General features: G+C 36.6%; 1 pseudogene; it reads right to left on the bottom strand.

Annotated features, from left to right (window-relative positions):
• Positions 1 to 220: 220 nt before the first annotated feature.
• On the bottom strand, positions 221 to 21,346 carry LOC114077653 (annotated as a pseudogene).
• Positions 21,347 to 24,958: the final 3,612 nt, after the last annotated feature.

The raw sequence follows: 24,958 nt of genomic DNA, 5'->3' as shown, positions 1-24,958 counted from the left end.
AAGGAAAACCTATTTATGGTAAGAAATCAGGACAAATAAAACCCAACACAACACATTAACAGAATGCGGTGATCAACACCCACAAGCTTGGGGATATTAGACAAAATTCAAGAAACATAGTTAAGACAATACTTTTCCTCATCACTATTTCCCTGTAGAGAAATCAAAACATAATTGGAAGCTCAAAATTTCTAACCACGTTTCATGTTACATCAGATTACTAACCTGTTGATGACGCAACACCTGAAACACTTCCACAAGCAAGGCTAACCAAGACAGTTGAATCATCTGGTCTGATTTCAAGAAGTGTGTTAATATAATTCTATCTAGAGGTTAATACACAAAGGAAAAAACTTGAGAACAGACAGTACCACTCTTATCAAATATTACCTATGAGACTGCCAGTATTATCTCACAGTGTCATAAACAGAAAAGTTGATTGCCAGATTCGGGCCTACCCCCTTCATGAGATTGAGATATTCATTCAGCATAATAAATCAGAAAACACTATTCAGCGCAGGGAGAATCTTAAGGACAGGAAGAGATACCAATAGAGTAGCACCCATTCCTTTATACAGGCCGGCTATCCCTTCATCCCTACTGATGGTTTGTAATGCATGCAATATCCCTCTGTAATATATTATATTTGTCTACAAAACTCAATATGAGCAAAAGAATAAAATACAGGACATAACTTAAAGGATAGACAGCAACCCGAACTATTTGAAAAATAACAAAACTGGGCAATGATAATTTGTATAACAAAACTATGTAAGAATAAACTCCTTCAACATTTTTGCAATTGATGTACAACTCATTTACTAGTGAATAATTAAAGAAGAGCCTCCTAAAGCTAAAATCTGATCTATGTAAAAAGTATCTATTAAACAAATGTTGTCAACGGCTTACCTAAAAGGTTTAAACCCTAAACCAGTTGAAAAACAAACCACATACATGTTTTGCTTAGGGGGCATATCAGCGAAGCCACCAAGGCTCTAAGGCATATGTTTCTTTGCCAATGGGCATAATCTTTGAAGAGATGACTCTAAAAAATAAATATCATATTATTGATTTTAGAATAAGTAAAAGTAAGATTGAATACATGTACTGCCAGTTTAGTCAAGATGAGAAAAGTGATGTTGAGGTGAAAGTAGACGGAATTGTGGCGCATAAATGCAAACAGCTCTTAGATATCTAAGCTCTTTGTTCCAGATAAAATTGCCCCTAGGGTTTTGGTCTAATAGTAAGAGCGCAACTCATAATGTGGGGGTCAGGAAAATCAAATCCTGCCGCAAACAAAGGCCTGCTAATTGAATGGAAAAGGGTACATGGGTGGGTCCATCAGCTATCGAGTTTCAAGTGTGCACCACCGACACTCGAGGATTTCTCAATTGTCATGAAAAAATCAAAATCAAATGGTTTAAATAGAGAAGTGCTGCCAAGATGTCTAGCAAAGTGAAAGATAAGCTCTATATTAGCTACAATCCAACAATTATATACGAGTAAATGTTGGGCAACTAAAGCCAAATACTTTAACTGGATGAGTGTCACAAAATGTTGGGCAACTAAAGCCAAATACATCAACTGGATGAGTGTCACAGAGATGTGGTATGATAAGACAAATGTGTGGTCATACAAAGATTATACAAGATTAAAAATGACCAAGGTTTCCAGAAAAGGTGCAAATAACACACGTTGATGATGAAATAATAGAATGTCACTTGAGAAGATTTGATCATGTCCCGCATCAATCTTGAGATATTCTGATCGATGGATATTAAAAAGAGACGAGGTAGACCTACCATTAGATGGGAGGTAGTTATCTAGATAGATCTAAAATTTCTTCAAATCATAAACATGGGAAAATATATGGGTCTTGCTAAACTACACATGTAATAGATTAGCAATATACACATTTTTTAAACCTAAATTGCCCTTGCAACTAACTAAAATATTGGGACTTCAAAAGTAGTTTGATATTCAAATATTGACCTAAGTAACATTTTTTATTATGAACCAATTCGATCCTCACCCCTCCACCGTTCACATAGTTAACTTAGAAACAAAAGAAACTACCATAAAGAAAAGAAAAAGAAGAGCAAAAGAAAAAATCAGTTATTTTTCGTTTCAAAAATAAAAATCAACAAAATAAATATTACTTGATTGATAACAAATTTACGCCAAACTCTTTAAAATGCTTCCAGGCACGGTTACCATGACAAATTTTTAGAGAACCCTTCTGGGAAAGCCCCCTCTCCGGCGATCTTCTATTGCCGGACTTCTTCCAAATCCTTTCTTCTTTCTCCCTTTATTTCAAAACATCCACCATGGCAGATGATACCATCTACTTCGCGGTGGGTTTCAAATTCTACGACATCACAAGGGTAGTCTCCAAAGCAGAAACTTGGTACGACTGGGCAGAGAGAGGGCGAAATAGGGTGACAGGAATACGTGAGCAAGAAGACAATGGAGTGGCTTTTCTATGCCCTTACGGAAGCTTCGAAGGGCCAAGGCAACTCTGTTCGTAGATGGAAGATATGGGATCACTCCACAGAATTTTTCTGCTCAAGAATTTCAATAAAGATGGAAGGTATATTAGCATCATAGAAACACAGGGGAAGAGGAGAGCTGTCATCTTTATTCCAAAGTGGTCTTTAAATTCCAGTTGGATGGACATATCAACTAAAATAACCAGATTCATTAATGCAAAGGCCCAAAAGATATCTACGGTTGTTCACAGGAAACAGAGGAGGGTTTATTGAATTTTGATTCTGTCTGGAATAATAAATGGACAACAAGAGAAATAAATGCTGCAAAGATTCAACAAAAAGGAAACTCGATTATTATCTCTGAGACCACAACAAAGAGTCAAAACGAACTTCTAGAAAAAGTGTGGTGGGAAGTCTCCCGGAGAAGATTCCCAATGTCACTCTGTCGGATGTTCGTCGGTGGGTTGTGAGCTCATGGAAACATTATCAGGCCATCAACATATATGAGCTGGGTCATAACTGATTTCTCTTTGAGTTCCCAAATAAAACCGCTACAGACCATACTATCAGTGGGGAATGGTTCTGGATATCTCATAAACTTTCTCTGGAATGAAGGTCGCCGACCTCAACCGCCACACCTGAAAGGTTGAACCAAGTATGGATTAGGGTAGTGGGCATACACTTTCAACTTTGGTCCCAAAAAGTTTTCCTTGAGATCGGAAACTTATGTGGTGGTTGGATTCAAACTGAAAAGAGAAACTGAGTTGCGAAATCATCTTAAATGGGTGAGAGATTTAAGATAAGAGGAGATGGAGACAATAATCTGAGTTTTGTAGAACTGGTACACGAAGGGTTGACCTTCAAGGTACAAATATGGGTAGAGGCGCCGGTAAGAATTATCTTCGTGTACCTTCATCCCCTTATTTATGAAGATAGTATGAGGCAGATCAACAGTTATAAGGGGAAGGAAATTGCTAAAGTGACTTCAATAGTCAAAGGGGCAAAAGAACTAAAGATCTTGTAATGTGGTAGCATCTTTAGAAGCAAGGGAACAAGAAGTAAGGGGGGATAAACTATGTCAGGTGATCAATGATAGTCAACATCATATCATGGAATGTGAGGGGTTTGAACCAGGCGAACAAAAGGTGTATATTCAAGAACTTAATTCATATCTAGAAAGCTGACATTTATTGCTTTCAAGAGACGAAAATTGAGGGAGAGATTGAGAGCTTCGTGAAAGATTCATGGGCCAACAGATGGGTTAAATATTGCCAACTGGAAGCCAATGGAACCAGAGGTGGTATTTTAATTATGCTGGATGAAAGAGTGTGGTCAGGCGAAATTAGCAGCCTAGGAGCTCACTCTATTACATTTAAGCTCACTGGGATAAACCAAGACTTAATTTGGTTTCTCATAGGCATTTATGCTCCAAATAGTAGGTAAGAAAGAGAGGAAGATCGGTGGGAAGTTGGCTCTGCTAGAGGTTTATTTGATGACCCGTGTGTGGTTTGCGGAGATGTTAACACATCGATTTATCTGAAAAAAAGAATTGCACAAAAATATCTAGAAAACTGACAGATCTATCTGACTTTATAAAGGACATGGTATTGTTAGATCCCCATCTAGTAGGGGGCAAGTATACTTGGAGGAAAGGGGACAGGCATGACACATCATCCAACATAGATAGATTTCTCTTGTCTAATGAATGGGATGAAATATTCAGAAATATCAACCAAACATTATTGCACAAGGTTACCTCTGACCATAATCCCATAATGCTTCAAAGTGGGAATGGAAACCTATGAGGTCCAAATTTGAAAATTGGTTGCTACACACAGAGGGTTTCCTGGATAGAGTAAAGGAATGGTGGAGCTATATAGTATGTGAAGGGATGCCAGTGTTTATCCTAGCTTTCGAACTTAAATCTCTTTAAGGATATATTGAGGAAATGGAGTAAAACATCCAAAGGAAACTTAGCCTCTCAGAAACAGAGTGTTCTTAATCAAATTGCAGAATTGGAAGAAGTGGAAGATCAAAGAGCTCTTCATGAAGATGAGTTTCAACTGAAGGTTGATCTCCTTATGGAGTTTGAAAATTTAGCAAAATTTGAGGAGATATTTTGGCAACAAAGATCGAGGGTTAATTGGTTGAAGCGGGAGATAAGAACACAAAGTTCTTTCACAAAATTGCTTACTCTTACCGGAGATACAATAACATTGATGAATTAAATGTGGATGGTGAAGCAACCAAAGATCCAGAGTTATTAAAACAAGAAATCATAGACTTCTACCCAAAGTTATATTCTAAAACTGAGACATGAAGACCCTCTGGTGGCTGCAGAGAAGGGCACAAATTTCTTAAGAAGACAAAAGGATGCTACAGGGGGGATTTAAGAACCAAGAGATATGGAAGTCTATAAAGCTTTGTGCTGGAGACAAAGCTCCGGGTCCTGATAGTTACACCATGGCCTTCTGTACCCACTGTTGGGAGGTTGTTCGGGAAGAAGGTCATTGTTGCAGTAAAAAATTTCCAGGAGAGATGTTTCTTTGAGAAAAGATTCAACTCCACTTACATAGCGTTAATTCCCAAAAAGATGGGTGCAAAGAAACTCACAGATTTTAGCTCATTAGCTTAATTGGTGGTGTGTATAAAATAATCTCCAAGGTGTTAACTGAGGCTCAAAATAGTTATGCATAAGCTAGTGGACACACAACAACTTGCTCTCATTAAAGGAAGACAGATCATGAATGCTATTTTGATGGCTAATGAATGTATGGATTCTAGGATTTGAAGCAAGGTGCCAGCCATTTTATGCAAGCTGGACATTCAGAAAGCATATGACCATCTTAACTGGAATTTTTTGCTGGAGACGTTATCCAAAAGAGGTTTTGGTGGTAGATGGATGAGATGGATAAAGTTTTGTATTAGTACTATGAAATATTTTGTTCTCATTCAATGGATCTCCTATTGGTTTCTTCTCTTCACAGAGAGGATTAAGACAGGGAGATCCCCTATCTCCTTTCTTATTCATTATAGTTATGGAGGGACTCAATGATATGATATGTTGAAGATTGCTCAAGAGAAACTATGGTTGAAGGGCATCAGAGTATCAAATAGAGTGGGTTGTGACATGGAGATCACACACTTACAATATGAATATGATACTCTGCTTTTCTGTGATGCCAACAGAAATCAACGGATGGTTCTCATAGTTCTATTTGTGCTATTTGAAGCCATATCAAGACTACATATCAATTGGGGAAAAAGCTTTCTATACCAAGCGAATGACGTCACCAATCTAATCTCTCTGGTTGGTACACTTGGGGGAAGGACTTGTGAATTATCAACTGTATATTTGGGCATGCCACTAGGAGCAAAAAGCAAGTCCTCAGGAATCTGGAATGAGGTGGTTGAGAAGTGTGAAAAAAATTGGTCAACTGGAAGAGTCAATATCTCTCCCTTGGCGGGAGACTCACTCTCATCAATAGTGTTCTCGACTCCATGCCTACCTACATGATGTCTATCTTTCCTATCACAGATGGGTTCATTGACAAACTTGATGCAATAAGAAGGAGTTTCCTATGGGAAGGAAATAGTGACACTAAAAAATTCCACTCAATTAAGTAGGATGAATTGATTGGGAGCAAATAGAAAGGAGGGCTTGGGGTAAGAAATTTGAAGATGCAAAACCAAAGCCTTATGATGAAATGGCTAAGGAGACTAGCATCTAGTGAACAATCACTATGGAAAGAACTTATTAAGCAGAAGTATTAAATGGGGGATAATTGGTCTACCAAAATGGTCACTAGTACTTATGGAACTAGCATCTGGAGGGCCATCGGAAACCTTTAGCCAAAATTAAGAGAAAATTGCAGCATTAGAGTAGGAAATGGCAGGAAGGTCTTCTTATGGGAGTAGAACTATTTAGAACAAGGCTCCTTAAAAACCCTCTTACGAGATATCTACATTCTGAACCAACAACGATAAGACACTATAGCAGAAGTTTGGTCAAATCAGGGATGGAATTTGAGTTTTAGAAGACCTTTAAACGATTGGGAGATCAAAAGGCTAGTAGATTTCTTTCTAATCCTTGAACAATTCAAAGGAACCTCCACCCACCAAGATAGATTGATTTGGAATCATAACTGCAACGGAAATTTTAGAGTGAAGGAAGCTTACAAAAAGTTTAACTCTTTCACCCATCAGGTTACTGGCTGGCCGGCCATGGAATCTTATCTGGAAATTTAAAATACCTCCTAAAGTGTCCTGCTTCACTTGGCTACTAGTGAAGCAGGCTGTCTTGACTCAGGAGAACCTCATGAAAAGGGGTATCCAATTGAGTCCTAGGTGTTTCTTGTGAGGAAAAGAGGATGAAACAGTCAACCACCTCTTTCTTCACTGTAGGATCACTAATATTTTGTGGAGCATTTTCATCAATTCAAAGGACCTTCTTTGGGTGATGCGAAGAAATATTGTCCAGGCCCAGAAGATATGGAGTAGCTTTGCCTACATTTCTGGTCACAAATAAAGATGAAAGATCATCCCAACCTTTATCTGCTGGTCTGTGTTGAAAGACAGGAAGATCAGATGCTTCCAGAACAAAACTAACAGCATCCAGAAGATAAAGATGAATTGCTTGGTTTTATTCCATTTTTGGTGTAAACAGGAGTTTATGGAAGATCTAGAATCAGAAATGAATGCTTTAGGCACCTTGTAAGTTTTGTTTATTTAGGATTGAAGATCCTCCAGATAATCATTTGTAATTAGTAAATCTGTAACAAGTTGTGGCAGGTTTTATTTTTTGGAATATAATATAAGACTGTTACCTTCTAAAAAAATTAAAAATGTTACTAAACCAACTAGTAGGGGCAATTCTCCTTCTATCTTTGTTTTTTGCTTGCACACCAGCTTTCTCTCAGCTATAGATTACTTTAGTATTCTTTCCAGGCATAGTCCATGAGATGCCTTTGAGATTTAAGAAAACCTTCTGTAGTTTTCAGTAACTTTGCAATGAAGAAATAGATAGTTAACTGTCTCACCATTTTCCCAAAAAAGAACCTAGGACAAAGTGGTATCCCTCTCCTCGTCAGATTGTCGTGGGTGAGAGTCGCTTCCTTGACTAGCAGCTAGATAAAGCAGGCGACTTTGTGTCGTGTAGTTGTATATGCACAGTGTCCGATTCGTCCACATGTAACCAGTGCTTACTTTGCACAAACCCTTCTTACTACCTTTCCACTTTAAGATTTCTTGACCTACCTCTAGTCCATTGAATTCTTTTATGATACTGAAGAAATTTGTTATTCTTTGGATCTCTCAGTCATTTAATTGTCTTCTAAAGTTGAAGCTCCATCCAGGGGGTATCCCAAAATGTGCAATAGTCTTTTGTTGGTGAGAGACTAATGCATAAATATCTAGGAACAATTTTTTCCAGTCTTCCTGCCTCATGCCATTCAAATTTCTAAAAATCAGTTCTAGCTGCATTTACCAATCCAATCGTAATGTTATTTTCAATTTACTCGAGTTCTGGCCCTATTTACCAATCCAATCATAATGTTGGTTTTCAATTTACTTGATAGCGTTCTGATAGAATTCCATAAACAAATTTCATAGGGTGTCGTTATTTCTTTAGTCATCGAGTGGTCTTCCTTATCATACTTAGCTTAGCATTAATAACATCCCCCATCGAGCGTGGCTCTAATAACTGTACTTTCATAACCCATCCGAAGGGCCTTGCTTTGGAATTTTAAGTTCTTGATTCTCATCCCCTTGACTTATACCATATGTCATTGCTTACCATTTGAAAAAATTATATTTCTTCATTTATTGTTTCTTGCAAGAGAAATATCCTCCTCACCTTGTCCATTTCATGATAACCCCTGTCGGAATGGGAAAACAAACATCATGTAGGTTGGGAGTAAATAAAGGATTCAGTTGACGAGAGTTAGTTTGCCTCCCTTGGAGGGATATTGAGTCTCCCATTTAGCAAATTTCTTTTCACACCTTTCAATTACACTACTTCATATTTCAGTTGATTGTTAATTTTCTCCCCATTTCATCACTTGAAATATGGTGGGTAGATTACCCGATTCCCCACCTAGGAGTGCATTCAAAACCTCCATGTTTTGCATTTCATTAACAGGAAACTTTTCCTCCAATTAATGAAACCCAAAAATCCCTTCAAAAAGTACAAAAACCATCCTCAAGGTCTTGACTTGATCCTCTACATCACATAGTATACGAATATCATCCACATATTACAAGTGAGTTATCTTTGGGCTCTTTTGTCCAATTCTGGCCACATCAAATCCTCTAAGATACCCATTTATGTTTGATGTTTTGAACATGCTATCAAGACACTCCATAGTTATTAAGTAGAGAAAAGGTGACAAAGGACCTCTTTGACTTAAACCCTTTTGTGTACTGACAAATAACGTTAGTGATCCATTGATAAGCACTAAAAATATCCAAATCAATCTGCAGTGTTTGACCCATTCTATCCAATTTTGACTAAAACCTATTCTTCTCATAAAATCCATAAGTACTCCCATTTAACATGGGCATATGCCTTCTTCATGTCTCGCTTATACATGACTCCGGATTTTTTTCTAGTTGGTCGAGAGTTGACAACTTCATTAGTTATTAGCATTGCATCCACGTTTACCTTTGATGGATGTCATTTGTTACGAATCAATCAACTTGGTTATCATAACTCTCAATATTTCTATCAATAATTTGGCAAATAATTGGTCATAACACCAACCAAACTTATTGGTGCGAAATCCCTCAACTATTTGGCTCCTTTTTTCTTTGGAATAAGAGTTATGAAAGTGGCACTAAGACTTCTTTCAAATATTTTGTGTTCATGGAAACACTTAAAGGCCAGCATGATGTTTTGATTTAGTATATCCCAACATTTCATGAAGTGACCCTTTTTTTTTTTTTGAGGATGCTAACACTAATCTATATATTCACAAGTAAACTACATCCAAAATATGTAGTCCCCATTAAAAGGTATTACAGTCGAGTCATATTGTCGTCTATCACCTCTACTTCTTAAAATAATCTAAAAAATCCCAGATATCTTCTGCTTGGACTAAAATGATCTCTTTACACCAAACACAAAATAACGCTAGACAATTCATCTTGGAGCTCTAAAGTCCATTATGCTTGTCATCAAAACACCTCAGATTTCTCTCTTTCCATACAGTCCACCATATGGTTGCTGGGACAATTTTTCATCTCTCCTCCTTACCATCACCATTCCAACTGTTAAGGACTCCTCTAATGCTCCTTGTCTTTACCCAATTTATTTTTCTCAAGATGATGAACATCCTCCAAAGCTGCTCCGTCCATTTGCAGTGCAAGAAGAGATGGCTAATTGTCTCCACTTGTTCCCACTTAAGAAGCATCTTGAACATAATTGAAATTTCCATTTGTTCAAATTGTCACGTGTCAGTACTGATTCCTTATCCAGCAACCATACAAAGCAATTAACTTTGTATGGGATCTTGGTCTTCCATATCATCTTCCATGGCCAGATTTCCTCCCTATGATTTTATCTATTCAATATTCTATAGGCTGAGTTCGCAGAAAAAATATTGTTTGTTTCTTTCTTCCATACTATGGTATCCCTTTCTTCAAATAGATTGTTGAAGCTGGCCATAATGGTGTAAAAAGTTGCTACTGTTCCCGCTTCCCAATTGTTCAAGTTTCTCCTTAAGTTTAGGTTCCATCCTTGTGAGATCCACATAATGTTGTAATGGTGCAGCACCTATCTAGTTATCATTCCAAAAAGAAATCTTTTGTCCATTACCTACTTTGTAGTTAATTCTTCTCTTCAGCAAGGGCCATAAATTTCTGATCGCTCTTAAAACTGTGGTATGGAGACCATGTTTGTTGTCCAGTTATCTTCCATCCCATACTTGGAAATAATGACTTCCTTCCAAAACATGTTATCATTTGTTCCAAGTTTCCACAACCATTTCATCGTTAGACTCTGAATATGTGCTTTCATGTTTCTCATACCAATCCCTCCTGCTTTCCTTTCCCACTATCAGTTCCTCCCATTTAACTAGGTGGAATTTCTCTTTCTTCATGCTTTGCCAAAAGAAATCTCTTCTGATTTTGTCAATTCTTGTTATCACATTTGCTGGTATTGAGAAGATAGATATCATGTATGCTGGCAGTGCATCTAATACACTGTTCACCAAGGTGAGTCTTCCTCCTCTAGAAAAGTATTGACTCTTCCAATTTGACAACTTCTTCTCACATTTCTCCAGTAAACCGTTCCATATTGTTGTGGAGTTGTTATTTGCTCTCTAAAGGCATACCCAAATATATAGTTGGGATTTTCCCCACTGTCCCTCCTAGCTTTGTGGCCAAGCTTTCCAGTTCCCCAATTTCATTTATGGGATATATGAAGATTTCTTCCAATTAATATGAAAACCTGACACGACTTCAAAGATAATAAAGATAGCCCTTAGAATCAAAATATGTTCTTCCACTACATCGCAAAAAACTAGGGTATCGTCTGCATATTGCAAATGAGTGATCTCCAAACTATTTACATCACCAATTTGAAAACCTCTAATTTATCCCTTCACTTTAGTTGTGGGCAGTAAGCTACTCAAGCCCTCCATTGCTAGAATAAACAAGAATGGTAATAACGGGTCAACCTGCCTTAATCCTCTATGAGAAGGAAAAAAACCATTTAGTTTCCTATTTATCAAGACTGAACATTTTACTGTACTAATACAGTGCTGAATCCATTTGATCCATCTAGCTCCGAACCCTATATTTCCATCATCTGAATTAGAAAGCCCCAATTTATATGATCATAAGCTTTCTGTATATCTAGTTTGCATAGAATACCCGGTAGCTTACTCCTTCGTCTTGATTCCATACACTCATTTGCAATTAGAATGGCATCCATAATTTGTCTTCCTTTTTGGAATGCCATCTGTTGTCTATCCACCAGTTTATGGATGACCGTCTTCAATCTTTCTGCCAAGAGCTTAGCAATAATCTTGTGAACTCCCCCAATCAAACTGATAGGTCTGTAATCATTTAACTCTACTGCTTCAGTCTTCTTGGGGATTATAGCCACAAAAGTCGCATTAAAACTTTTTTCAAAGAAGCATTCCTCGTGGAAGTTTTGCACAACTGTAACTAAATCACTCTTGATGATCTCCCAAAAGTGTTTTAAAAAGTCCATGGAGAATCCAGCAGGGCCAGGGGCTTTGTCTCCTGCACAAGCTTTGATGCTCTCCAGTATTTCGTGCTCCTCAAAGTTTGCCATCAAAAAGATGTTATTTGCTTCTTCATTCTTGGGGCAGTCTCTCATCTCTAATTGAGGCCTCAACCTTTCTGTCTCTTTGTAGAGATTCTCATACTAGGAAACTATTTCATTGTTTGTCTCCTCTGGCTCTGTCACTATCTCTCCCCTAATTTTCAACTTGTCTATGGGTTAGCTCTTCTGTGTGCATTTGTTGTTCTATGGAAAAAACTTGTATTTCTATAACCATGTTTCAACAAGTTGCCCTAGATCTTTGCCTCCATGCTATCTCTTTATGTTTGACAATGTCTCCAAATTCCATGTAGAGGGTAAGCCTTGAGACAATCTCCTCCCCCACTAACAATCTCTACTCCTTTATCCTATCCAACTCAACAAGTTTGTTAGGATACTTTGTTTCTGCATTTTTAGATTACCTTGGATTGTTTTGCTCCATTCCTTCAGATTTATTTTCAGTGCCTTTAATATGGCCCCTAGAATGCAATCAGGTTTCCATTGTAGTTGAAAGATTCCCACCAATTCTTGACTTTGCCATTGGAATATTCTGAACGTAACCACCAGTTCTCAAATTTGAAATATGCTTACTTGTTTCCCGAAGAGAATCGAGAATGAAGTTTTCATTCTGTACATGCCAGATCATGATTCAGTAACTGCATCCAATTTCAAAAAAAATACCAATTGTGTCGAGCTTCCCATTTCCCACTGACCACATTGTAGCAACAATGGTGTACGATCTGAGATCACCCTTTGTAAGGTGGACTGTCTAATTTTCCTGAAGCTAGTATCCCATTCTTCATAAAAGAGAAATTTGTCCAACCTCCCCGCACTGATACGTCTGTCTCCCTTTCTCCAAGTGTACTTGCCCCACACTAGTTTCGGATCAACTAGTCCCATATCTTCAATAAACTTAGAAAAGTCTGTCATAGCCTTGTTAATTCTATTAGAACTCTTCTTTTCTAAGGGATGTCTTGTTGTATTGAAATCTCCACGTAGCACCCAAGGGCCTGAGGTTATACCTCTAGCTGCTCCAATATCCCACCATGTTTCTTCCCTTTCCTTCCTGTAATTAGGAGCATAAACTCCTGTCAAGTGCCATTGAAACTCTAGGTTTTTCCCCGTAAAGCTGCAAGTAATTGTGTACATGCCTTGACTGATCACTCCTTCCCATTCCCTTGTGTCCAAAGTGATCACTACTCCACCTCTAGTGCCACTAGCCTCTTGTTGAAAATAGTTTGACCATTTATTTCCCCACACTTCCTTTATCATTTTTCCAATGTCTCCTTCTAACTTAGTTTCCTGTAAACACACTACATCAACCTTCCCGGATTGCAACATATTTTTTATCATACTTCTCTTTTTTGCACAGTTTAACCCCCTCACATTCCATGATACTACGTTCAACTTCATTTATTCTTGATGGCTAGGTACCCCCCTACTTCTACTGCCATTACTTATGAAGTTGGATTCTATCACTAACATCTTCAACTCATACACCCCCTTCATTTTTATTATTAATGAGTCCGCTTTTTTCTATGCACTTTCCAGCTTGTTATTGTCTATCCTCAAAAACAATTTTTTTGTTGTTTCTTCACATTCTCTGAAATCTACTCCAAATTCTGCACTCAGCCTCATAATAGTTTGTTGAATCCATTCTGAGGGGCTAAGACACTGCTTCTCTTCATTTGGCATTTGAATTCTCAAAGGTCTTGTTTTCCCTGCTATTATGTTTGTTTCTTCTCCATCATTTGTTTCCATTTGTCTCTCTCTTTCTTTGTCATGCTTCTTCCTAATTGATGTGTAACTCAACTTCTACTGGTGCAGTTGTCTTCATTTGCATGCAATCAATTGCTCGACTTTCTCCTTTGCCCTGCAGATTCCTCGTCTCTTCACCGCTATTGGAAGTTGTGTTGTTTTGTGCATTGGCCAATATTTCAATGTTTATTATGTTGACCAGCTAGTCTTTTGAATTATAGCCATTATATTGGAAATAAGCAATTGGGTCAAGTAGGCCCAATTGATCTATTTTTTAAATTTGGCCCAATATATCTGCACTTCTAATTTGGCCCATAGTTGCTGAAAGAGACCCTTTGTCCTTTTCCCCCTTTCCATGTGTTACAGTAATCAAAAATCCACCTACCTTGGATGTGCCTACATGTGAAAACTGTGGAAATGTCACTTTTTTCACCAAAAAGTCATGCTCTCTATTGTCCTCTGCACAATACCTTTAACCATTTTTCTTGTCTCTTCTTTCTTTATCGTCAGCGGTGTCTCACACCATATCGGAATTTGGTAGACGAAACCTCCACTGCTAACCTCCATCCTCGGAACTCTTGCTCCATCTCCCTTCACCTTGATGCGAGCTCAATGAAGATGATTTTTCAGTTTGGCCTCCTCTTCCGTCTCGATAAAGCCTCCAGATCTCTCTCTGATAAGTTTGAAGGTTTCCTCTGTGCATAGATTCAGAGGAAGACCTAAAACTCTAATCCGGTAGTTGGTTTCCACCATTCTAGCTTCAGCGGCATTCTCCTCGAAGACCATTCCCCCTCCATAACGTGAGCTACTGTCTTCCGTGACGGGAACTCGAACAAGAACATGCCATTATTCATAGCGTATACACTGATGCCTTTGTCTGTCTTCCAAGTTTTTCTTGCCCATCTTCTCACATCGTGCAGTTGTGGCATTTTAGAGGAACCATGCTAAAACTTGTCTGCTATGCACATGTTCAGTAGATCCCTGTTAGAGGCTTTCGTCTCTCCAGAAATTTTGATGCCACTTGCTCTGTTTGTATCTTCGCCTTCTTTGTGCTCTCCGTCATCCATCTACTAGACTTGAAGGCATCTTTGTATGAAGATTCAATTTTCTTTGTAGACACTTGCTGGTGCTTCTGTACTATTTCTGGTTCATATATGAACTTTGCTATTTTGTGAGCAAGGTTCCACCATACCTCTCTGAAATTAGTTTCAGGTGTAATAATTACCGCTTTGTTTTGTCCTTGTATGGCTATAAAGCTATGTATCTTCCAATCTCATTGTTTCTAAGAGCAAAAATAGTCTGAGAAGTGGTATTTTGTTTTCCATCTCCTAACTACCTTTCCCTGTTCCTTTGACGCTTCAAAAAATACTATTGTTAGCCATCTCAGGACTTCATGGCTAATTTTAACTTTCGAGATACATGTCTGCTGTGTCCGACCATTCATACCATGATTCTGCCTCCGTTTGAAATTTTGTGATCTCATATGACTTAAAACCAGCATTGTAGTAGATGTTATTTTCCCCAATTGAGCAAGACTTTAAGCATGACTTTAACATCTTACTGAAAAAAGTTTTGTTCCTATTCCTATTATGAATGGTCAAAGAAAATAAAGCTTTTTTGTGTTTTTTGAGAAATGTAACAAAACAATTTTCATGAAGTGACCCATTATGAAGACATATGGGCCTGGTGCTTTGTCCAATACACATCATTTTAGACATCTCAAAACTTAACTCTCCTCAATAACCCCTTATAGCATCCCTATTTTCTCATCGGTTAGTCCAGAACAGTTAAGAACCAAATATGTTAGTCCCTAGCTTGTGGTTTCAAAATATAACTTCCTGTAATATTCCACAATTTCCCTGTTAATTTTCCAGGATCTTAAGATAATTATCCTTGAATCATGAGTTAGTCAATGTTGTTGAGCCTTTATTGATCATTTGCTATATTGTGAAAACCAGTAGTGTTTCTATCACTCTTTAAGCCACAATGACTTTGAATTTTTCCTCCAAGATATTTTATTTTTAATAAATTCCTCATACTCTAGACTCTAGTAGACTTGCTGCCCTCCTTTTTGTCTCCTCTTTTGTCAGCCTTCTTTCTTCACCGTCTTTCTTCCATCATTCTGTCAAACTCTACTACTTCCATTCTCCGCCTTCCAAAAAATTTGAAAGGCCTCCTCTAATCCTTAATTCTATCATTGAATCCTTTTGTGACAAGACACCAATATTCAAATTAAAGTAGCTCTTCTTCTTGTTCCACACTTCCCCTTGTAAGGCATTAGGTGATTGATCATATCAATCCTAGAGGCTATCTTCTGGGTATTCCCTTTGAACCAACTATAATTTTAGTCTTCAAGTTACATATCAATCAACTTAAGTCTTTAATGACATCAACGAATTCTCTCATACCTTTTGATCTTCTTAGAAAATATCTCATTTCAACTTCAACTTTGCTAGTATGTGTGGCCACATTAAAATCCACACATATTACACAAGGACCTTATTGCCCCTGTCTCCTCCAAAACTGATCTTCTTTATATGCAAAAGTTGGGAGCATATACACCACTGATATGACAAGAATTCTAGCAATTATTCCTCAAACTTGCTAGTTAACAATCAAGCACCTACTTTTAGGATTTCTCTCGTACATGCTTGATTGTCCTATAGCAACAATATAGCCCCTCTGGTGCTTCTAACTTTTAAGCAAGCAATTTTAACCCACCTCAAATTTGTTTCACCTCTTCAATTAATTCCCCTCAAATTTAGTTGCAACAATTTAGTTTCTTACAGACAAATAATAGTTGCATTCCATTCTATTATTGAACTCTTGACTAATATTATTTTATTCCTATTGTTTAACCCCCTAACATTTAATGAGAGTAAATTGAAATTCACCAATTATTGCTTGTTTCAGTTCTACCCATATATTCCCACTGTTTTTGAATTTGGCATTAAAAGATACAAGACATATACTATTTCACCCACAATGATGTTTCCCTTTCCTTGCATATTACTTATTGTTGTTGGTGTTGCAGTGGTTTTCCATTCTCAATGTTCCATTCCCCCACTATAGCAAGTGAGTTTCTCTTCCCCTACCTTAATTAATCTATGTTGGATATTATTGGTTTTCTTTTCCTCCACCAACTGCATGCTGGTTGTTTCTTTTAATTATTTCTCAACTTCTACGGTCACTTCTCCTGACATGTTCATTGTCTCCCTCTCCTCAAATATCAATAAAATTCGAATCTACATGGTTGTTGGCTATGTTACTGGGACATATCGAACTTCAGAGTTTCAATAGAGATGTCCCAACTCTGTTCCAAAGCATTGTTGTTGTTTAAGTCATTAAAAAAGACTTGGATTGAGAAATCAAGCCCACCTTTTCTTGAAATTGTGGGCTCTTTATTGGGCTTCAAAAATTGGCCCAGTTTTTCAATTATATTTAAATTAGTCACATGCTTCTCATATGCTCCTCTTTACTTATCTAAACATTGCGACAATTTTTGGCTAGTCGCCTTCCTCGTATTATGTTGTTGGCAAATCCCTAGAAAAGTTGAATTATTGTACTTCACAATAATAGGAACAATCTATTATCCTCTTTATAACAGGATTAATTGGGTCCTAGTCTATCCTTTCTTCTCCAGCTACTCTTCCGTCCATTTTCAGTGATTCTTTGAATCTGGTTTTACTTTCTGACCAGATCAAAAAATAGTACTTGATACCGTTTCTTGATATGCCACTTCTTTAGGTATATTCTTCCCATCGTCGGAAATCAAGATTCTAGCCCATTACATGTGGTTCTCAGCTCCGTTTCTTCTTCAGTGCACCACTCATCACCCACATAGGTTTCCAATTACTTGGAAGAGTGTTTGACGCCATAGATGCAGAGGGATTTCGATAATTTTGGATGAAGTTATGATGGACAATGTATGATTAGGTACACAACCTACCATTAGGTTCCCACCACTCTAGGTTTAAAGTTTAATTCTTCCAACTTCACTGCGCTTGTAAGATTTTGCTTAGTCATGTGCTTGTTGGGGAATTCGAAAAGGGGGATACATTTCATAAATGTTCACCTCGAAAGCCTACTTTTAGAGCATACTTGACCAACTTTTTATTTTTGCTAGGAGTGATTTTTCTTCACTCCTTTCTTCTAGTCCTTCTAGTTTCCTTACCAGACACCTTTTCAATACGAGTGTCGTAGCTATCTTATTGAATCTAACTTCAATGTTTCCATCCTTGTTTTGATGTCTATATCTCGTGCATTTTTGGAATGCCATTTACTATAACGTACAACTCTCGTGTTAGGGTAGTTTACATCCATTACTCTAGAGGGCCTATTACTATCATTCTTTCAGGCAGATGATGAGATTCTCAATCTTAAATTCAAAGTATAGCCATCCAACATCAACTTTGGGATGGCTTGAACAAATCTCCCCTGTTATCAATAGTTACGATTCTTATAAACCTCTCATGCTCATTGTACTTCCTTGTTTAAAATGTTGAACCCCTTTCTTTGCATTTTTCACCTTCTGATCTTCATATGGTAAGCTAGAAGCTTCTCTTAGCATGGCACAAATACACTCCATAATTTTGCGGCTCATCCGGAATCTCCTCTTCATCTTAAGGATTCTCTCTTCCGGTGTTGTGAAAGGAGATCACCTAAAGCGAGAGCTGAGGCAAGGCGACCCCTCATCGCCTTTTAGTTTTGTGGCAAGGGGATCTTCAAAAAAAAATATGCCACAGGTACAATAGGCGAGCGGCAAGAAAAGCGATAAAGGCATCGCCTTTTGTATTTTCTTAAAAAAGGCGATAAATTTAGGGTTTAAAAGGTAGAATGTCATTTTAGAGTTTACGACTGGACTCCTCCGGTGACTAGCGAAACTTTTCCGCCTACTCCAAAATCCAACCAATACATATATCATCATTTCTTCTTCAGATTTCTTCTTCCTCGATTTTTTTCCTTCTTCTTTGGACTTCAGAGGAACTTCTACCTCTGTTTTAACTTTTGTTTTATTTTTTTCTCATTCAAGTTCTAGACTTTCAGTATTTACTATCTATTTTCAGTTTTCGAATTAAAATATTTACTAATATGTTATTGCTTTTGATATTTTGATTATTTACATATGTAATTACATATTTTAATTTTTGGTATTAATTGGTGCCGCACATAAAAAAGGCAAGCGCCTCGCCGCTCGCCTCGCCTTGCCACCTTTTATCGCCTTTCTTTGTCTAAAACACAACTCTACACCCATTCATACCACTCTGCATTCTCAAAATTCTATCTTGTTATATCAAACAAACTTAAATCCTACACTGAAATAGATAACTCAAGTTAGATGAGAAAAGAAGGTCGGGAACTCCGGCAGAAACCTAGTGGAGAGAAAGAAACCCCCCCACCCCACCCCACCCCAAGAAGTAGGAGAGTGTGTTTTGGAGAATGTGTCTACGAGCATTTCTTTTCTGATGAATTTCAAACAACCTAGATAAGAATGAATTATACATATTTTAAAATTCTTTCTTATTTAAAACTAGTTGTTTATTAGAGCTTAAAGTTTCAACAGACCTTAGAACCTATCTTTTATGTGTATTTCTCCACTTATAACACTAACTATTGAAGCTCAAGAAAAAATTGCTACATTCTATTTACAACACTTGTCGTAACTCACATTCCATTACCAACACCGTTCCCCTTTCCCCTAGGAAACGACAATCAAAATAATCAGATTGAAAAAATGTGTTAGAACTCAACCAAGGACAAAACCTTGTATTTTGGTTGGGAAGCGGGTAGAAGGCAGACAAGTACTCCTCAAAGTTTTGAACCAGTGGAGTGGGGCCGAAATCCAAGTCAAAATTTCTACGGAACAAAAACGGGCAAAATAGGCAAAAGGGCCCTATTCTTGTTTGATGTTAGCTTTTTGACATTGGAAATAAGACTGCAAACAATAGAACACTTATTATAGCACAAAACTTTTCCTATTAACCAAATTTAAAAAAATTCAAACCAAATCTAGTGTGTAAGCTTCACTCTCATTTGAAGTAGCAAACCACGATAATTAAAAAAATATAAATTAGGGAAAAAAGAGATACATAAGATATTAAATACAAAATGGTCAGAACGTGACCCAAAAAATACAACTAAAAAGGATGAGATGGTGACCACAAGAGGAGGTCGCTAAAACCAAGTCTAGAGAATGAAAAGAAGGTGGTGGTGGTGACAACAACTGAATCTAAAGAATGAAAAGTAGAAAATGGTAGAGAAGAAAATAGAATGTCAGTTAGTTGATGAACCGAACAAAAAAGAAAGAAGGATAGAAAGGCATTTGGTATTGTTGGTACAAGCCTATGTGACCACCCACATGACCAAAGTTTGATCCAGCTAGAATCCCATTTTATTGTTTTGTCATCAAAAAAAAGAATTGAAAAGGAAGAAGGTTGTGTCACCAATTGAATATGAAGACCACACAGGGCAACCCTATGCACAATGCATCCGCTTTAGTGGAAAGTTATTACTTCACTAGGTTTTTGGTGTAAAAAACAAAACATAGAAGAGGAAATCCAACCAGCGGATTTAATGGGATCTTTGTAAGTATCTTTCATCGTACACCAATTAAAAGTAGCATTTTTTTATAATTATTTTCCAAGGCATTGTGGATAATACATTAATTGGCAAATCAAAAGATGGCTCCAAAACCAAAATTGTTATTGGATCCAAATCAAATTTCCATAAATTAAATCAAAACACCATCAGAATTCCACTCACCTGAGCAGCAAGGCGTGTCCTAACAAGATCCAACGGGTATGTAACAGAAGCAGCAGTTATTCCAGCCAAACAACCACCTACAAGTCGTATACAAAGGTCTGCAGCTATAAACTCTCATTGGCTTTCAACTCCTAAAATTAACTGCAACACCTGTTGCATATAATATGAAGAAAAAGCAAACATTTTAGACAGCTGAGATACGGAAATTAGTGGCACTATTACTTTGAAATATAGAGTTCACAGAACGTTTGTACAAACATTCTTGTAGCGTTCAAAGGCATAAAAGCTGATAGAGGAATATGGAAACTGATGAGCAATTGTTACCAAATTACCCTTCCAAAATGCCCTAAATCCTTATTCACGTACAATACTTGAAGCCTCTTTCCATATACTAGCCTTTTTTAAGCTAGCAGCATTCGCGTGAATTCCTTGTCGTTGTTGCCGGCCAAAGATATAGAGGAAAATAGGCATAAGCTTCTATAGTTGGCCAAAGATACAGAGGAAAATAGGCATAAGCTTCTATAGTTTCTCTGTGTATAACTCCATCACTTACTAATGAATTCAATAAAAATCACATAGAAAAATAAAAGATCACAGTGAAACCAAGTTTCGGTTGATATCAGAATAATCAACCTCATGTAAAAATTAGAACCTGAAAAGAGAATAGTAAGTCTCGCTAGAGGGGCAGTGCATGTCTTGCTAATGGCACCAGCAACACCACCGGCAAGAAGCTGAGGAACCGTTCTGATCTGAGACTAATGACGGTGCTGAGTAACCAATTTTCGAGAAGGTCCGCCTTCCACAACACTGCTCGACCGGCGGCGCTACTTTCTCCATCCATCACTACTCCTACCCTGGCTTCAGTCTGTATCGTACTCTACCCAATAGATTGAGCGTAATTTTTGTTTTGGTTTCCATCGATTGTTTTGCTACCTTCGTTTGAACAAGTGATACTCAAGCCGACTGGCATATCTTAACTTTGTTTTACCAAAAAACCCAATCACTTATCCACCTACCTTAAGTCTTAACGTGCTCTCAACTAATCCTTGAATCAACTCTAACTTTTTGTGGAAGTACCAGTTCCTACCTATTTTTATTTGTTTGAGTCATTTTATTTCATTCATAATTTAAAAAAAAAACTGTACAGTTAAACGATAAAATATGTACAATTTTAGTGTACTAAAATATTATTTAAATATGTGATTTTAAACATGTCATATTGAAACGTTAAAGTAAAAATTGTCATGAAAACGGGAAGACATTTTTAATAAATATTTCAAAAGAAAGTAAGACAAACAAATTAAAATTAAAATATATAAATATTAATTAAAATTCAAAACATATCAATTTCCGAATGTCCAAAAACAACCAATTCATGACAGGTACATAAGGGGATTGACTCAAGGACTCATTACAATTGAGTTTATTAGTATTTAAGCATCATTTATTTACACTTAGTGAATGTGTTAAACTTAATCATTCATATTTAAGTGATGCGTCTATTCATTTTCAACGTCTAAATTGTAACCATTATGATCTTAATTACCAAGTGTGTTTGTTTTTCATAATTTACAACTGCTTAATGAGTCTGAATAAGTTTTAATGATTAGGATGTATAACAGTCTTTATCTCATTAAAGTCAGTCCTTGTGCCTACATTTTGGGTGAACCAACACTCAGAACCATTATCGGTCCTAATTGAACTCTTTGTCTGCTTACTACTATACTAAAGGCTATAACATATATATGGATGATTTTAAAAAGATGATTTAGAAACAAACTCAACAACTTCATAGTTAAAAATTTGAAATTTGTACAACATACAAATATTTGTAAAGCAATGGTGAAATCTATAATGACGAAATGGTCTAGTGGACCCTTGTATGCGTTTGTATTCTGAACTCTTTTACTTGACTGTTTGTTAACTAAAGCCTTAAGCTCAATTAAAATGAAACTTTTCAACCTTTCCAAGCATGTGTGTAGTTCACTCTCCCTAACATAAATGACATGCCATATCCACATCATATATATTAATACCATGTCATAATTATTTTTGAATTATTAACTAAAAACACACTTAAATAAAAAAATTTAAAAAATCATTTCTCTCACTTTTCCTCCACCTCCCTCAATCCACAACCACAAAAATTTTCCTCCACCTCCTTCAACCAACAAGCAAACGCAGAGACAAAATATGGAAACCCAAAATTAATTTCTCAAATTATCTAGTGAGACGTAGTTATTATCCTATAGAATCACTTTTCTTCTTCCTTTAATTTCAATTTCAATTGATAATTTGGGCAAGCCAACCATAAAAAAATTAGAATTTTTTTCATTGATCTAAAATGCTTAAGCTAAGAAAATTTACCTGATTCCACTTTTACAGCTTAGTTGAGCACACTTAAATTTTATGGTGCTATATAGACTAACAAACAATCTCCCTTCTCCTAATTTTTTTCTTCTTTGAAAATGAGTATGAATCTAAAAAAACACAAGTCAAATCCAGATCTCAAAACTCATACGAGCAGACAATGTTTCTAAAGTTGAATTTTATAGTAGATTTTTAAAGCTCGAACAACACGACCACGCACAATAAAACCCAGATCTCAAAACAGAAAAAAGAAATCTATGAATAGAAGTGGGTGAAGCAAGCAATTGGAGCAAAATCGCCCTCAAAACAATATCGTCACATAACCACCGTAGAAGACCAATAACCACCGGAGCGAAATCAGCCTTCTTGTTCAACATCTGAAACTTCCATTGATATTGCTATAACTCACCAAAACACCTACTCATTAACGGAGGTTCAATGGAAAAAATAGACGGAGATGCAGATGAAAACGCAGTCGCAAGGTCCACCAAGATCTGTGTCGATTTCTCAGAACGTCGGAGCAAAGGGAGAAAAAAAGAGAACGTCAGAGCAAGGGACAAGAAACATGGGGTTGGGATCCTTAATTTGTTTTTTCCTTTTTCTATTTTTATTATTTAATTATTTTAAAAGAAAATTAATACTTTCACTCGCCTTTTAAAGTGTGATACAACCTGCACTACAAAAAAATAGTGTTTAACGACATATATTAGCAACGAAATCAATTTCGTCTCTATAGAACAACGGATTAGCAATGAAGTAGCCATTACATTGCAAAAATTACAAATATTTTTTGAGTTATTATACATTAACGGATTGTGACGGGATATGTTTTTTGTCACTAAACAATAGCGGGTAACTTTAGCACCTTAAATTTCTATACGAATTTCGCAACAAAGTAGGTGTTACAAATTTAACAATATAATGCGACAGAATGAGTGACGGAATAGGGTTGCTAGAATTCTAAATATATTTTTATGGAATTTAAATTATGTAGTGACAAAATTTCCGTTGCTAAAATTTAATGTAGATAATTTAATTTATTGTTAGCGATGGATGTCATAATCCGTCGCTAAGTTTGTTGCTATTTTTTTAATCAAGTCACACTCATCAGTCCATTGAAAACACAAAAAGGAAACGAAATGTTACAATCCCTAAAAAATAGGGTATTCTCCCAACAGCAGCAATAGCAGCTTAGTGAAATTGCTCCCGTCTATTAGGTATTGCTTCTTTCGATTTCTCCCATCTCCTGCTCCTTTCTAAGGTGAAATTGCTTTTGTATCATTCATCCTCAGGAGAAAGGTGATCTTCTGCCTTATCTCGTTCTTTCTTTTCGATTGATATGCGTCTTGTACTGATTCGATCCTCCCTTATCATGAACTAGTTGTTGTTTTCTTTGTATATTTAGGCATTAATAACTCTTCTATTTTAGTCCATATAATGGTTGGCTTGATCATTAACTACATGAGATGTTTAAATGTTAGGATTTTGATTGACTAATGATTATGAATCGGTGATTTAACTGATTAATTCATTCAAATTCCGCTCTTTGTTTGAAACTTTGTGATTTCTCTGTATCAAGTGCCCTAAAGTGCTACCACTATTTAGTCTCACTATGTTGGTAATTTCTCTTTTTTCATCTATTCCGTGAGCTTCTAGTGCGGTGACGAGGATGGTGTTCACTTCTATTTGGTGAAAAATAACTAGGAGAACGGATGGGGTTAACAGGGAAGACCATTAGTCTTCTGGAACTTGCTTGGATACGTGATGTTAAGCTTCACTATGGCTTTTACTTGATTAAATATTACTTGCTATTGATGTACACATTATGAGATTCTTGTATTTATTTATTGTATGTTCTCTTTTGACTTGCCCTTTTAGCTGGTACCCTTTTTTTCATAACAACTAATAGTTAGAAAGCCTTAAGTTATTCTTGGAACACTTGATGATAGTGTGTTCAAATAAAAAGTATACTAAGTAGTTCCTTACAAATGTGATGCTAATTTGGTTTTGCATTGCTTTTGGCAACATATAACTTCTGCTATTTTCTTATACAACTTCTTTGTCCTTCCTTTTTTGGAACATGTGCTCTGTGTTAAGTTGTTTGGTTTAAGAGAGAATTCATTATTTTAACTTATCAGGAAAAAAAGAAGAAGAATTCATTGTTTTAGCCTTTTGCATTTGGGAAGAGTTGATCCAAAATTTATGTTTTTGAATATTTTTCACATCTATTTTAGTCTCTAACCTTGCTTGCTTTTCTTTTCTTGACAAAATTCTCGATATCTAAAAATTACAG

This window comes from Solanum pennellii, chromosome 6 (genome assembly GCF_001406875.1).
Source record: "Solanum pennellii chromosome 6, SPENNV200".
NCBI lineage: Eukaryota > Viridiplantae > Streptophyta > Magnoliopsida > Solanales > Solanaceae > Solanum > Solanum pennellii.
This window is presented reverse-complemented; position numbering and strand designations above follow the sequence as displayed.